The sequence below is a fragment of the Saimiri boliviensis genome, chromosome 7, assembly GCF_048565385.1.
Source record: "Saimiri boliviensis isolate mSaiBol1 chromosome 7, mSaiBol1.pri, whole genome shotgun sequence".
Taxonomy (NCBI): Eukaryota; Metazoa; Chordata; class Mammalia; order Primates; family Cebidae; genus Saimiri; species Saimiri boliviensis.
The window spans coordinates 48978147-48993205 of NC_133455.1; positions in this window are offsets into that span (position 1 = coordinate 48978147).

Below are 15059 nucleotides of genomic sequence, written 5' to 3' on the forward strand. Positions count from 1 at the left end.
ACTCTTAATCCCTAAAGAGCTTTTACATCGCCATCAAAGTTTGTGACTTTATTAGATTTAATAGTTGAGATTTTCTGCCTGACTAAATAGTTGTGATTGAGAATTAGAACTCTTAATTTTAGATTACTGAATAAAGAACATAGAAATGACAGATGAGACAATATAAAGATGTTAACAAATGTATCATAATTGATCATTTGCAAGGAGCAAGGCTTTGGAGCCAAAAGGAAAAGGCATTGTAGTTCCTTTTCCATGGAATATCGTGCGACCATAAAAAAGAACAAGATCACATCTTTTGCAAGAACACAAATGGAGCTACAGGCTATTATTCTTTGCAAACTAATGCAGGAACCGAAAACCAAATACCACATATTCTCACTTATAAGTGGGAGCTAATTGATGAGAACTCATGAACACAAGGAAACAACAGACACTGTAGTCTACTTGAAGGGAGGAGGGAGAAAAGAGAGGAGCAGAAAGGGTAATTATTGGGTACTGGGTTTAATACCTGAGTAATGAAATAATCTGTACAACAAACCTCTGTGACATGAGTTCACCTATATAACAAATCTTCATTTAGTGTTACGTACACCCTACATAAAAAATCTTCATACGTAAACCTAAAATAAAAGTTTTAAATATATCTTACCAACGTAGCTTCACCTTTAAACTTAACTTTCATTATAACACCAATAGAAGACACAGAAATATCATGATACTGGAGGGAAGCAATTGCAAGACAAGCACACTAAAGATTGTAGGCAACTACTAGAATCTCAGAAAAGACAAGAATACTCCCCTAGAGCCTTCAGAGACAGCATGTTCTTTGCCAACACCTTAATTTGGGACTTCTAGCCTGAAGATCTGTGATGGAATGCATTTCTCTTGCTTAAGTCACTAAGTTTACAGTACATTATAATAACAACCCTAAGAAACTAATGCAACTTTTTTGTTACATGGGGTCTGCTATTTTGTGAAAGTCTCTAAACAATATGGAGATGGAAGATCTTTGAGTTGTGTTAGTTTGACTCTCTCACACTCCCAAGCAATCTTTTCTAAACATGCATCCATAAATACCATAAAAAATTTTGCTGCTAACATCAGCTTCACCAAGTCAGCCTCAGCTGGTTCCTTGAGGCATTTCAGTTATTTCCTATATTGTTAGAAAGAATACATCAGTACTGAAAACTCTTCAGGACATTTGCCCTAACAATTGTTCAGCTCACTTCTCCAGCTGGGATACACAATGAAGCCTTAACTCATCCTTTTTTTATAGAAAGCTTCCACCCCAGTTTCCTCAGGTATCTCTGGAAGGAAGTCATAACAGAAGATGGCCATCATTCAGACAATCTATAGGTTCTCAAATTTTTCTTCCAGGATTAGCAGAATCAGCTAAAAATGAAGACTAGTTAGAAAGGAAAATTTTCTAGCCCTACTCCAAACCTGCTCTGGGCTGAAACTCTTCCATTTTTGTTTTGATAAGCTCTGCAGGCAATTCTTGTGCATGTTAAAATTTAAAAATTGCAGCAATAGATGTTGCTCTGCAAAGTAACTCTCCCGTATAAGAAAGCTAGTTAGTAGCTGAGTCAGAGAGGCAGCTGGAAGCAGGTCAACATGGTTAATGGGAGGAACAGTGAAAAAGCTGGAGCTGTGTACTATAGCATTTTGCTGATGTTTATTCAAAAGGCTAATGAGATAGTAAAAGAAATTGTACTTTAATCAGATTGTATAAATGCTCATTACCAAGTTAAATCTGATATGATTTAGTTGTTTATTCAGCAAATATTTTTTGTAATTTTTCCAGACACTGAGAATACTGCAGTTAGCAAAACAGAGAACCTGTCTCATAAATTCTGGTAGAAAAGACAGAATACAAAGTAAATTTATAACTTTAAGTAGTGGTGAGAGCTATTAAGAAAAGCTTTGTAAGGGATGAGGTAATAACTAGTGCTGGTTATTAGGATGAGCAGAAAAGACCATTATAAAGTGGAAATATCGCAACAAAAAATAATTTTGCAAGGAAGGCTTCAATTTGGAGCTTTGGAGACAATATATTCTGGCAGAGAAAACAAAAATGCAGATGTTGAAGCCTGGGGGCGGAATAAGCTTGAACATTTAAACAAATAGCAGGAAGGCTGGCATGGCTGCAGCGGAGTTAGCAAAAGCAGAGTCGGGTAGGGGGTAGAAGCAGAAGCAAGGGCCAAATCATGTAGATTTTTGAGGACATATCCAGAATGTCAGATTGTATTTCAAATACTTATGTGAACTCACTGAAAATGTTTTCACTGGGGAAAGCATGACATGATTTGCTGCTGTTGCTGCATAAAGAGCCCGTAAGTGGGACAAGAGTATAAAAACATAAGATCATTTAGGAGCCTGTGGAGAGGTCCACAGAAAAGAGTAATATTGGAAGATTGACAATAAAGGATATAAAAGGGATCATCAGATTATGGATACATTTTAAAGGGACAGCTCACAAAATTTGTGGGCAAAGAACAAGAACACAAGGATGACTTCTAGGAATGAAAAACTGAGTACCTGGTGATGCTATTATTGAGATGGGGTTCAGTGTGGGATCAGCAGGCTTGAAGGGTGCCATGAAGCTCAACTGTAGCTTGTTAAATTTATCTATGCAGGTGGATGTTTAGTAGAGGGGTTGCCTGTATCATGCTTGAACTGTGGAAAGGCAAGACTGATAGAAAAAAAAAAATAGGAACTCATGGTTTAAGAATGGGAATATTCTTAGAAAAAAAAAAAAAAAAAGAAAACTCTACCATTCATAGGAAGACAAGAGAAAATGTTTGCAGGTAAGGAGAGAGATACTGTACTTTCTTGGTGTGAAATTGAATGTCCACCAAGAAATTAAATGGCAGGATTTGTGGTAAGCATCCACAACAAATATTTAATAATATTTCTTGAGTTTAAAACAAAGTATTCACAAATGTGTCTGGCTAGTTGGATAGATTACCAGATCAACAGAACCCCAATTTCTCCTACCATGATCAACTCTCAGCAAAGTACTCTCACTGAAGTACAAAAGTACCAATTAATCAGGTTCGGTGTCTCCCCCATCCCCAGCTTTAATCTGGTATGATTGATAATTTAAATTTATACATATTTCAGCTGTACAACTTGATGACTACAGACATACACACTACAATTATTTTTGGTAAGAATACTAAAGGTCTATCCACTTAAATAACACAGCCTTGTGAATTATAGTCTCATTATTTTACATTAGGTCTCCAGAACTTACGCATCTTGTGTAACTGAAACTTTGCACCTCCTTACTAATATCTCTATTTCTCTCTCCCCAAACCCCTGGCAACCACCCCACTATGCTCTGCTTCCATGAGTTTGACTATCTTACATTTCATATATAAAGTGACATTTTAATACGAAGAAAAACTACAGAAGGAAAACTGTCTCAAATGAAAAGTACAATTCAAATTTTTAGATGTGTTTTTCTTATGTAAAAATAGGCTTGAAGAGAATATTTATAGCAAATCTATTGATTTTAAAAACACATTATAATAACAGTAGATCCACAATGAAACTTCAATGATTTATTTAATGTATTGCATATTTTCAAGAAAGATTAATAAATGCATTCTATTGCCCATTAATGTAGTATGCAGAAACAAATAAAATGATTTAATATATTTTCTTAAAATCTATGTCTTCTTGGCCAAAATATTAAAATAACTTGTAACTGTAAACATTTCTTCATTATAGCCTAAAGCCACAGAATCTATTTTTGTAAACTCATTACTAATGCATAATTCTAATACTTACATTTAAGAAATTAATATTAGTCCTATATGTTAAACATTCTAACTTTAAACGGCTGACTTTTGCATCTTATATATGAAAATTTTATAGTAAACATAAAAACACAGAAAAAATTAAATTGGTTAAATAAGAAAACAAAATACTAACAGTAAGGTAGTGAGTAGTCCAATTAATTTCATGGATTTTACCAATAATACTAGTGGAATATATAAATCGTTTTAAAATACTTGGAGGGGAAAAAAATCTTTTGTAAACAATACATTTTGGTTATAAATTCGCACTAGTAATTTCATAGCAAATGTATAACACATGTACCACCATGAAGTCAAGGCATGCTGTAATCAGACTGCTTTGTGAATTTACTATAACAGAATGATTAGACACTGGATTTAATCATGCCATGTCTGGGATTTGGCATTCTATCAACTGTAGCCCAGCTGCTAGTCTGGCCACAGTGACAGAAACTTAGCAGTTTTTTTTGTTTGTTTGTTTGTTTGTTTTTTAATGTCTTTGATTATGATAGAGAGACAGAGGTAGGGAGAGAGAAACAATTATATACATCATCTCCATTTGCAGAAATGACATGACTCTCATGATTAGAAGCTTTTCTTACATACCTTACTACCCAATAGTATCTATTTGAGTAGTCAGCACAATGAACTCAAGAAATGGATGTCCATATAGTTTTTATGATGATACCAATTCTAGTAAGTTTGGACGACGATGCACTAATACTCTCAAAAAGTTCAAATTGTGTTATATTTCAGTATAGAGTAGTTTGCTATATCATTATCTAATCAACTTTACAAGTTCTCAAGTTATATGTGTGTGTGTGTGTAATTGTAGAAATATGCTTTATTATAACAAGAAATTTTGTGGTCAAATAATATACATTGAAATATAACAGTTGAATGCATCCAATGTCTCTAGAAGAATTAATTCTTCTAGGGTAAGATGTTGATATACCTATTTTCAACCTCACCACTCCAAATGGGTAAGTTGCATCATATTTTCTTTCTGACAACTACCTTATAGAGTAGTGATGCCATTAGTGGGAAAACAGAAATGTTGCTTTAAAAAAACTGAGTAGTAAGTAATATTATAATTCTGTTTGGAAATTTTAGAATTTACAATGACATTACGTTATGCAGGTGAATTTTCAGATGATAATGTGATTATCGTACTGGTGTTCCTAAATAGGACAAACAACGCAAGCTGTTATAATAAGAAATCTAAAAATTTTAACAGCTTCATATGATTTTTAAAAATGCATTCTTTGTTTCAGTGCAGTAATTCTTGTTGGTACGTATTTCACGTAATTTAGGAGGTATGCTCTTTACATCTGTGGCTCTGACCTTGTCCAGTATTTCCGTTCAGATGATAAAGATTAGGATATTTAAATACCGTAGGGAAGACTTTTAGAAGTTGGATTTTGAAATGACTTATAATCACTTTTGCCTGTATTCTACTGTGCAAAACTCTAGGGAGGCTGGGAAATATCATTTACTTTTATGTCCCTGAGTAAAAGGTGAGCACATAGCTGTCCGTGTTGTATTTTGTTTGGTTGAGATGTAAAGAACTGTAATGTGAACTTGGGTAGCAGCATAGAACACCACCAAAGTAATAATGGGTCAGTATTTTGGAAAAAATGGGTGTACATGAAAAAGCTAGAGTTTAAAACTGTATCTTATGATACTGTGGTACTTATGTGAAAAGAGCAGATGTAATTTTTAAGTATGTTAGTATTAACCATTTAAAATATCAATTACATTAACTATTTTTGCTAATTAAGATAAATGAAATCAACACACTGAACTGGTTGAAGGGATTCAAGTTCTTTATTTTATTCTATCAGTTAATTCTACTTCAAATAAAATATACCATTTTTTTAAATTAAGGTTTTTTTCTAGTTTGGGCATCTCTGGAAATGTAGTTCCATATTATATTTTCAGGAAAGGACTATTCAATTTAAATCTTAATTTCCACAATGATAAACACTTCTATAATTTATGAATAAATACTTTGTTCTCTGTTAAAGTAAATCAAACTACACAAAATAAGAAGCAAGCCATATTGTTTGGCAAGACATACAAACAGAATTCATAAAAATATATATTCAGCATTTCAAATTAAATATGAAAAGTAGCTACTGCATATAACATGTGGGGCAGTTCTCTATACAAAACTTTTCAGAATAAATATTAACTGAAATTTATATTTGATATTGTACCTCAGTTTTTTTCAAAAATTACATTGTTTTCAGTTAATGGGTGTATTTTGGGACATTTTCATATCCTTGATATTCATTTCAATTATAGCCGTGTTACTCTGACAGATGTTTCCAAAGGAAACATTATTTCAATATTAGCAGAGGAACATTTGTGGCTGGAAAGAGAGAGATGGGCCATTTTACTTCCCCACTTCTTAATTAGGTCAGTGGTCCATCACCAAAACTGTCTACCATCAACTTTAGACAAACATGTTTATATTATTAAGAATAGGCAACCATTTTCTATATGTTCCCTGAAATTCCAACTGTGTTCCATTCAAATACATGAACTTTAAAAAAAAACTTTTTATAATTCTATAGTCTTTGTTCTGCATCCATACAATTCAGAAATAAAGATGAGAAAGAAGACTTATAATTCATTTTAAAATAATTATAAATATAAATAAAAAAGGATATCCACAATTCAATATACAATCAATCTTTTTCTTTATCTATCTGAAAATAACTTCAGACTTGGAAGATACTTTTCTGCTTATGAATTAATGGTTAGCAATACCTCTGCTATTGTCTTCAGTTCTGTAGTTGCACAGAGAAATTTTATTTCAACCCAGTTTTTATCTTCCAAAGAGGCTTAAACAAAATTAGATTGCATAATCCATGGCATTTATGCCTTTTACCATTTTTTATTAGGAAAAGCTCACTACATAAGCTCTCCTGTAGTGAATACCTCAGAAGTAATGAACGTTTTCTAATAATTAAAACCCATTGCTTTCAGTAAAAAGACAGTGAAATACAATTAACTCTCTATGCCATAAAACTAAAAACGAAAGAAGTCTAAATTTACCATTACTTCCAGGAGAATATCTAAGCATGAGAAATAAAACTGTATTGATTTGAGTCTACGTGCATTTGTCTATGCCAAATAAGAGTTAGTAGCATTGTTTTTCCAAAACAAAAATGATTTCTCCACCCAAAGGAAATATTACATCTTTTTACTCCATATATTGTTTCCTCTGTGAGTTATGAGTAGTTCTTAAGAATCCTGCAAGTTAAAACATGTTTAGAACTTTAAGAGACAGTGATTCCTTCAAGGACTTTAAGTACTTCATAGCAACAGCTGCTTTCACACAGGTGAAGTGATTATTGCAGCAGGAAGATTAACGACTGAAAGGATTCTCAATTCTGTTTACATAAATTCAAATCCCAACTCAGTAGCTTAACAGCTATATGACTTGGACAAGTTATTTATCCTCTACATTCTTCCTCTTTCTTATCTGTAAAATGTAAATAATTATAATAACTAAATCACAGTGATAGCAATAGGAGGCAGACAGGGATGGGTCACTGGTGAAACTTGACCTTCAAGCCAAGGCAAGAATGAAGTCTTCACACCAACCCAACTATCAGTTCAAGATAGAGTGCATTCACCGGAGTGAGAACTTCCATTCTTCCTCAGTGTGCTCAGCCCCTGATTGTTCCTGGGCCTAGCCTTCACTTCAGCCACTGATTGGCTCTTTACACTATCATACCTTTTTCTGAACAGTGCTTTTCCCCAGCCTACCCATAAACCACTCAGCATGCATTTCCCGACTCAGCCTCACAACTGGCAACCCCCTTTCCGCTACCCTCTTGCTGCTGAGAGCTTTTTCTCTGTTGCTAAGTAAAATTCTACTATGTATTGCTTACTCTCTGGTATCCACATACCTCATTCCTCTTTGTCATGAGACAAGAACTTGAAACTGGCAAAGGGTGAAAGTGAAAGAGCAGTAACACGCCCTCCCACTCACTGAGCTACTGGAGTAAAGAAGCCACATCAACAGGATTTTGTAAAGTTCTCAGAACATTACCAGACACATAGTAAACTCTTGCTATCAATTTACTATTTATCAAGTAAGAGAAAAAAAGGTTGCAGGAGAATAAAAAAGAAATAAATGTAGCATCATCCATTTTTTGAACCATTAAAAGTAAGCTATGTGACACATTCATTTACTTATTCATTCAGTTACTCATCATCTGTGTAAAGCAATTTGTTGGGAACTGTGATCATAGCAGGGAAAAAGACAAATGGACCAGCTGTCAGAAAAATGACTATAATACTATTACAAAGTATTATACAACTGTATGCAATCAAAGGTTAAAATTGCATTGAAAAGCAACCCCTATGTGATATAAACCTTTATAGCTAATAATGATAGTATTAAATGTCTATTTCAATCAATAGTTGCCTTACATGTGTTATCTCTAATCTTCACAACAATCCCTAGGGTACACACAATACCCATATTGTAAGTAAGCACCTTGAGATTGCACAAAATTTAATGCCTTCTCTTGAGTTCACATATCTGGTACAATGAGCGAGAAAAACATCACATTTCATTCTTTATTCTCTCTACTAGCTGTTACAAAGCAAAGGGCACTTTTGTGAAGATGCCTTGCTACTGTACTCACCATATTTTTTTTTCTTTCTGGGCACTTTCTTCTCTCTCAGGGAAACATTCTCCATTTTCATCCTAAATCAGCAACATAAATTCATCAACTAAGGCATTGCTTCTCAATCTTGCTTAAGCATTGGATTCACTCTTAAAAATTAATGATTCTTTGTTCCTACCACGGAGTTTCTTATTTAGTTGCTGTGTGGTGTCACCAAGGTATTGAAAAATTTTAATCACCTCTCCAGGTGATTTTAACATACTGTGCAGGTTGAAAACCAAGGAACTGAGATGTAAATGTCAGCTTAGTTGGTGCTTAAAACAGGAATCAGAGATTTAAATAAAGGGGATTAAGTTATAAATAATCTCTCAAAGTAGCAGATGGTTGGAGAGAAAAAAAATTTAGGAGGAAAAAAAGACAGAATATCACAGAGATTTAAAAATCTACAGTTATGCTAGAGAAGAAAAAAATAGATTGAGGGCTGGGTGGCAGGAAAGAAAAAGATTCAGGGGATTAGAAATACTCAGTGTTGACTTGGTGTGAGAAAGGCCCGAGAATGGAGTTTCCTCATTTGTAAAACTTGTTTAACATTCACATTTGTAAAATGTGAGATTTACTTGTAAGATCTGGTAAAACCACCTAGCATATAAAAGTACTGGTTACATGTTAGCCTGGGTGGATCAGATTTCAGTGGGACCAGAAGTTTATATAATTTGGAGAACTATGATGAAAAATAAAAAAATAAAAATTGCAAATCCTAAATTATATACATTTCTGTTAATTTGTATAGAACATGAAAAGTCACCAACTACAAAGTTTGAAAAGCTGACACATATAATAAAATCTAGAAAATATATTATGTGTTAATGAATTGCCTGATATACCCTAACATGTTTCTACATGTTTGGCTACATACACTTTAATGGTCGTTTCACATAAATTATTTTGTAATAGTTTCCATAAATAACAAGATAATTCATTACATCTATTTTGTTAATATCAATAGTTTTAACAAGATATTGATAAGACACAAAATCTCACCATACAATTGTATAGGTTTTATGATTAAAAGAATTTCCACAAACTAGCTTCTGGCCTCACACATTTCAAACTTGTATTTCCTTTACTACACACATATTTTGGTGCTGAAAGCCATAGGACAAATGCACATTTCAGTACAATTTCTGGCCCTGTCATAATGCCTTGGTAGATTTGCACAGTGAACAGAAGTATTCCTGAAAGCTATTCATAACTGGGACAGCTTGCAATTCTTTAGTTGTACACCAGAGTTTCCATGACCATTTAATCACATTCTTCTAAACCCCAAACTATGTATCTCTCAAAACTCAACTTTACCTTAACTGGATCCCAATAATGCCTGTGGCCAATCCATAGGAATTCTACTAGGAAAAGTATGATGGAAGGGAAAGTCATACGGGGAAGCAATAGTCTCAACTGATTGCACTTCTTATACTGCTTCTTAAAATGTTACCAAAAATGCATGACTTGTAAGAGACCTATAAAAGCAATGAATCCTAAAAATTAAGCTTTATTATATTCATGGAAAATTCATTTCTGAATATTAGCCATTTTTTTCAGTACCAGCTCTAATTTCAATAAAGAGTAGGTAATCTTGTCCGAAAAACTGGATAACTGACTAATATTAGTAAATGCCATTCTAAGAATTTAATGGCATATATTAATTTGTTTTACAACAACCTTATTGTTTATATATTTTTCTTATTATATCCATCTTTCAAATGAGGAAAATGAGGCCCACAGAGTTCAATGGACTTAAATCACACAGAGAATAAATGGCAGAGGTGCAAACTCTCTATTATGTTTATGCAGCCAACCTCTCAGATTATTTTGAAACTAAAAATGCATTCCCCTTTTCCTAAGTTTTAAAGAACTGTCAAATATTTCAAATAACTGAACAATGAGTTGATGAAGATTATACAAGTATGCTTGGTGGAAATGAAAGACAAGGTAAATCTACAGGGTCAGTGTTGAGCTGCCTGAATACCACGAACTATTCAGGCAGCTCAAACAAATACATAAAGTTTTAGGGTAAGCCTGACAAGTGAAAAAGAAACAACTGAAAGAAATGCCAAGCAAAATAAAAACTGAGTCAATTTTCTACATGCGTCAAACAAGAATGCATGTTTAATGTGACGTACTAAAATACATAGGATCAATTAGCAAGGAAAATTCCATTTTTGCTATTTAGACTGAACATATAATCATGTAAAAATATATAGATGCAATCAAGGAGGTCAGAAATGATGAAATGTAATATCAATTATGGTACATCCAATGGGAAGTTAAAATGCAAAGTATGATTGTTGTGGACAGTTGTATACATTCAACACAAGATGCATAACGGTTATGCTGAGGATTTAATTTGAGAGGATAAGAAGAGAATTTGAATTGAATTTAGTAAAATATTACTCTGTGAGATAAGTTTAGCAAAGTACTTCCTATTTGTCCTAAATCAGAAGTTGGGAGACAAAATCAGATGCATCAGACACTGATACATTGGATGTGCACATGCACGCAAATAAAAACATTCATACAACGTATGGTAGCACTTATTATCGTCTATTTTAATTGCTTATTTCTCTGTATCACCCAATCCACGGTGACCTTGTCAATGGTAGATCCTATTTTTTCAGTGCTATGGTCCTGTCATATTGAAGAAGTTCAGTAAAATACTGAAAAATTAATGAACAAATGAATAAGGTGAAGACATATAAAACTTTATATCCTACTTCATATTAATTACAGGTGTTAAGACCAGCACCACTGAACAGTGTACTAAGTGTCATATATATGTACTATATATATAGAGAGAGAAAAATATATATATATATAGTATATGAGATATATATATATCTCATATCTCATACACTAGTATCTACCTTTTGAACATCTGGAACACTCTTACACTCATAACATTTATCATATCCATTCATACAACAAATATTTATTGAGTACCTACTAAGTGGTAGATATTATTTCAGGCAGCCTTAAAAACTGTCAAACAAAATCGCTGTAATTTTTTGTTATAGACATAGTATTCCTGCCTCATCTCTTATATTAAAAACTTCTTATGGCCTACTTAATGCTATATCTCTCAAGGTCTACTAACTCATCTTAAACATAGCAAGTTCACTTTTCAATTGGTGAATGAATTTACATTGAACAAAATGTACATTATATATTGAGACCTTGTAACCCAAATTCATAGAGAATGCATATATTTATGCCAACATTGGCCCTATGAGGACTATTTCCCCCCAAGGAATAGTCCTTACTGAAAAGTTTTTATTTGTACATTGCTGCTACCAAAATAAAGCCTGTGTTTTAACAAAGCATGTGATCTTGTAGAAACTTTCTCCTGAGATATCACACTATAGATATACAAGAATCTATGGTCTGCAGACACTCAGGTAGCCAACTACCAAATAACATCATTTAATTTTTGAGCATCCACTGGTATCAATAGCTTCCTCATTTAAGTCTCTGGGAATCAGAATACATTATCTCCTACTAATGACACTTGAAATTCTAATTTGTCCATCAGCTTAAATAGATCATTCCTAGGCTATGAAAAAGTACTCTGACTCCACTTCTAAAATCCTTTTTTAGTTTGTTTCAATAGAGGTTTTTACATTTTTTTGAATTTTTATGTGAAAATTAACTATGATTTAAAACATGCACTTTCAAACATTCAAACTCTCAATTTACTGGCTTTGTCTTAAAGTTCCTCCTATTCAAGTCTTGCCAAATGTCCTTGTGCTGCTTATTTTCAAAAGGGATGCTGTCTTTTCTAACAGTACCAAAAAGTTTTTGATTGGAGGAAGTGTTTATTTCATTGTTTTGATTTTACCTCCCCACTTTTCCCTAAATCAAATAGTTTTATAATTTTATTTATATTTACAGTTTAGTTTGTTCCTTCTAGGAATAATATATGGAAAAAATATGTTAAAAAGCAAAACTATAGTCTTTACAACTAATATTTCTAGCAATTTACGATATTGAGAAACAAATTCATTTTAATTCTTACTATCCTTCCTATTTTGAAAGACATATTAACACATTTTACACTGTATAACTCTACTGAGAAAACTGTTGTCTTTTTGTGATAAAACTCATTAAATTAATAAATTTCTTACATATCTATAGATAGTACTTTGACTAATTGGACAAATTGATTCTAATCTAAACATTAGGTGTTTTAAAATAATGTATCTACTTCAAATTGCTTATTATTCTCCAAGTAGCTGCCAAATTATATTCATTTTGAGGAAAGTAAATGAAGAAATTTGAATATGTAACTTTGGTCAAGATGGTAGGCTTTCAAAGTCAAGCATTAAAACATTTTCTCATCTTCTCATCTTCCATTCCTACCTATGTTCTTACATATGCAAGAATTGAGGGCTACGTATTTCCATTATGATTAAAGTACATCTGTTGGTATCTGTTTACCTTTATTTCAGTATTTTCACCTAATGGAAGGATTACCTTAATAGTTTTGATAGCACTAAAATAATTTAGGCCCTGGATTACATTATGGAAACCTTACTCATTCCTTAAGAGGACTTAATTATTCATTAGTAGCAAGGGTGAAATTTACTTGTCCTGTATGAGTAAAGACAAGAAGTTCATTTTATTTTTCATATTTCATTGCCTGAATCAAAGGTGCTAATGAAATACCTTAAGGCAATTCCACAAGTAAGAAAATTCCTAGAATTTAACAAGGTATTTAACATTATGTGAAAAAAGGAGGTCAAAAAAAAAATAGCCAAAACTCAAGTAACATCATAAAATGGGACCTTGGAGAAATCATTTGTACTTTAATAATTTAGAAAGGTCTGTCTCATTCATAGCAAGCAAAAGTAAAAATGAACTTCCATGCTGTGCCTAAAGAACAGCTCAAAAAGCATTTAATACAGAATACTATGATAAATTAGGCTGAAATTCAGTTAATATGTGACCTTTCAAACTAGAAAATACAAGAACAAAAGTGCAAAATTAAAATATTGTGTTGCTGAGTGCCTTCATTAGCAAATTATTTTGCTAACTACAAAGAGTACCTTATTTAGCAAATTGGCTCCAACAAAGGAGAAAAAAACTGGTAATGTATGTGTTCTGTGTATGATTTCTTTCCAATTTTTTCTTAACATTTTTAGCTACTTTAGGAGTACTGCTAATGTATGAAGTACTAGATACTACTAAGGCTACTGTGGTAAAGGTACTAAAATAAGAAAAAGTAATATATAGGTATAAGGTATAAGGTATTTACATTTTCTATATATATTTGGGAGTGACCAACTGAAGAGAGGGTCATTAAACGTTAATATAGATCATACTTACACAGATTGAAAAGAGCAAAACAAGAGGGAAAGGAGAAATTTGAGTAACACTACTACTATTTAGGGGTTAAAAACAACAGCAGTGGTGACCAGAGAGGCAATTATCAAGGGGGACTGAGTTATAAGATAGGAGTAATGTAATCCAAGGGAAATTTGAGTGTGACAGCCTGAGTGGTTAGAGTCTCAAATATTTTAGAGCAATCAAATAAGAAAGAAATTTTCAGGTAGAAAGAGTTGTTAGTGACTTGTTCCCTTTCCAAGAGGTTGCACTGAGTTGAAGAACTCATTAGAGTATAGACCTAACTCAATCATAAGGCTTCTCAGGGAGGCCTTTCCTGACCTTTCCATTTAATAGGGCCCCCTTTTAAAAGGGTCCTTTCCCCACTTTCATTTTTTTTCCATGATGCCTTTGGCATATTATGTTTTACTTGTTTATTGTCATCTGCTCCTACGAGTATTAACAGCTCCTTGAAGATGTGAATTTGTTCATTATTTATCCCTAGTGCTTAAAACAGTGTTTGGCACACAGTAGACAATAAACATCTACTGAAGGAATGAATGAAATTACTCACTGAAAAAGGGTATTAAGGAAATAGAGCAAGGACTTGCATTGAGTGAAATTGTTCTTTTATAAAGACTTTCATGACCAAGTGTGGTGGCTCATGGCTATAATCCCAGCACTTTGGGAGGCTGAGGCAGGCAGATCACAATGTCAGGAGATCGAGACCATCCTGGCAAACGTGGTGAAACCCTGTCTCCGCTAAAAATACAAAAATTAGCAGGTGTGGTGGCACATGCCTATAATCCCAGCTACTCAGGAGGCTGAAGCAGGAGAATCACTTTATACAGGTAGTCAGAGGTTGCAGTGAGCCAAGATTGTGCCACTGCACTCCAGCCTGGCAACTAAGACTCCATCAGAAAAAAAAGGACTTTCATCTATTTTTATGCGAAAGCCAAAGAGCCAATAGAAAGGACTAGTGAGTTTGAACATATAAATTGGAAAAATAAAAAAGTCAGTTGATGCTGGAATATCCAGGAGGTGGAGAGAATATTGGTCATGGGTGTAATAGAATAAGTGTCAGAATTAACCTTGACTGGAAGAAGAAACACTTCACATGACAGGGAACATTTCAACATGGATGAATTTGAATGTGGATGTTGCTTAGCAAAAATGGTGGTAAAAAAATTTCAGGAAATTGTTACGCATATTATCGTGTCTGCAATGGTTT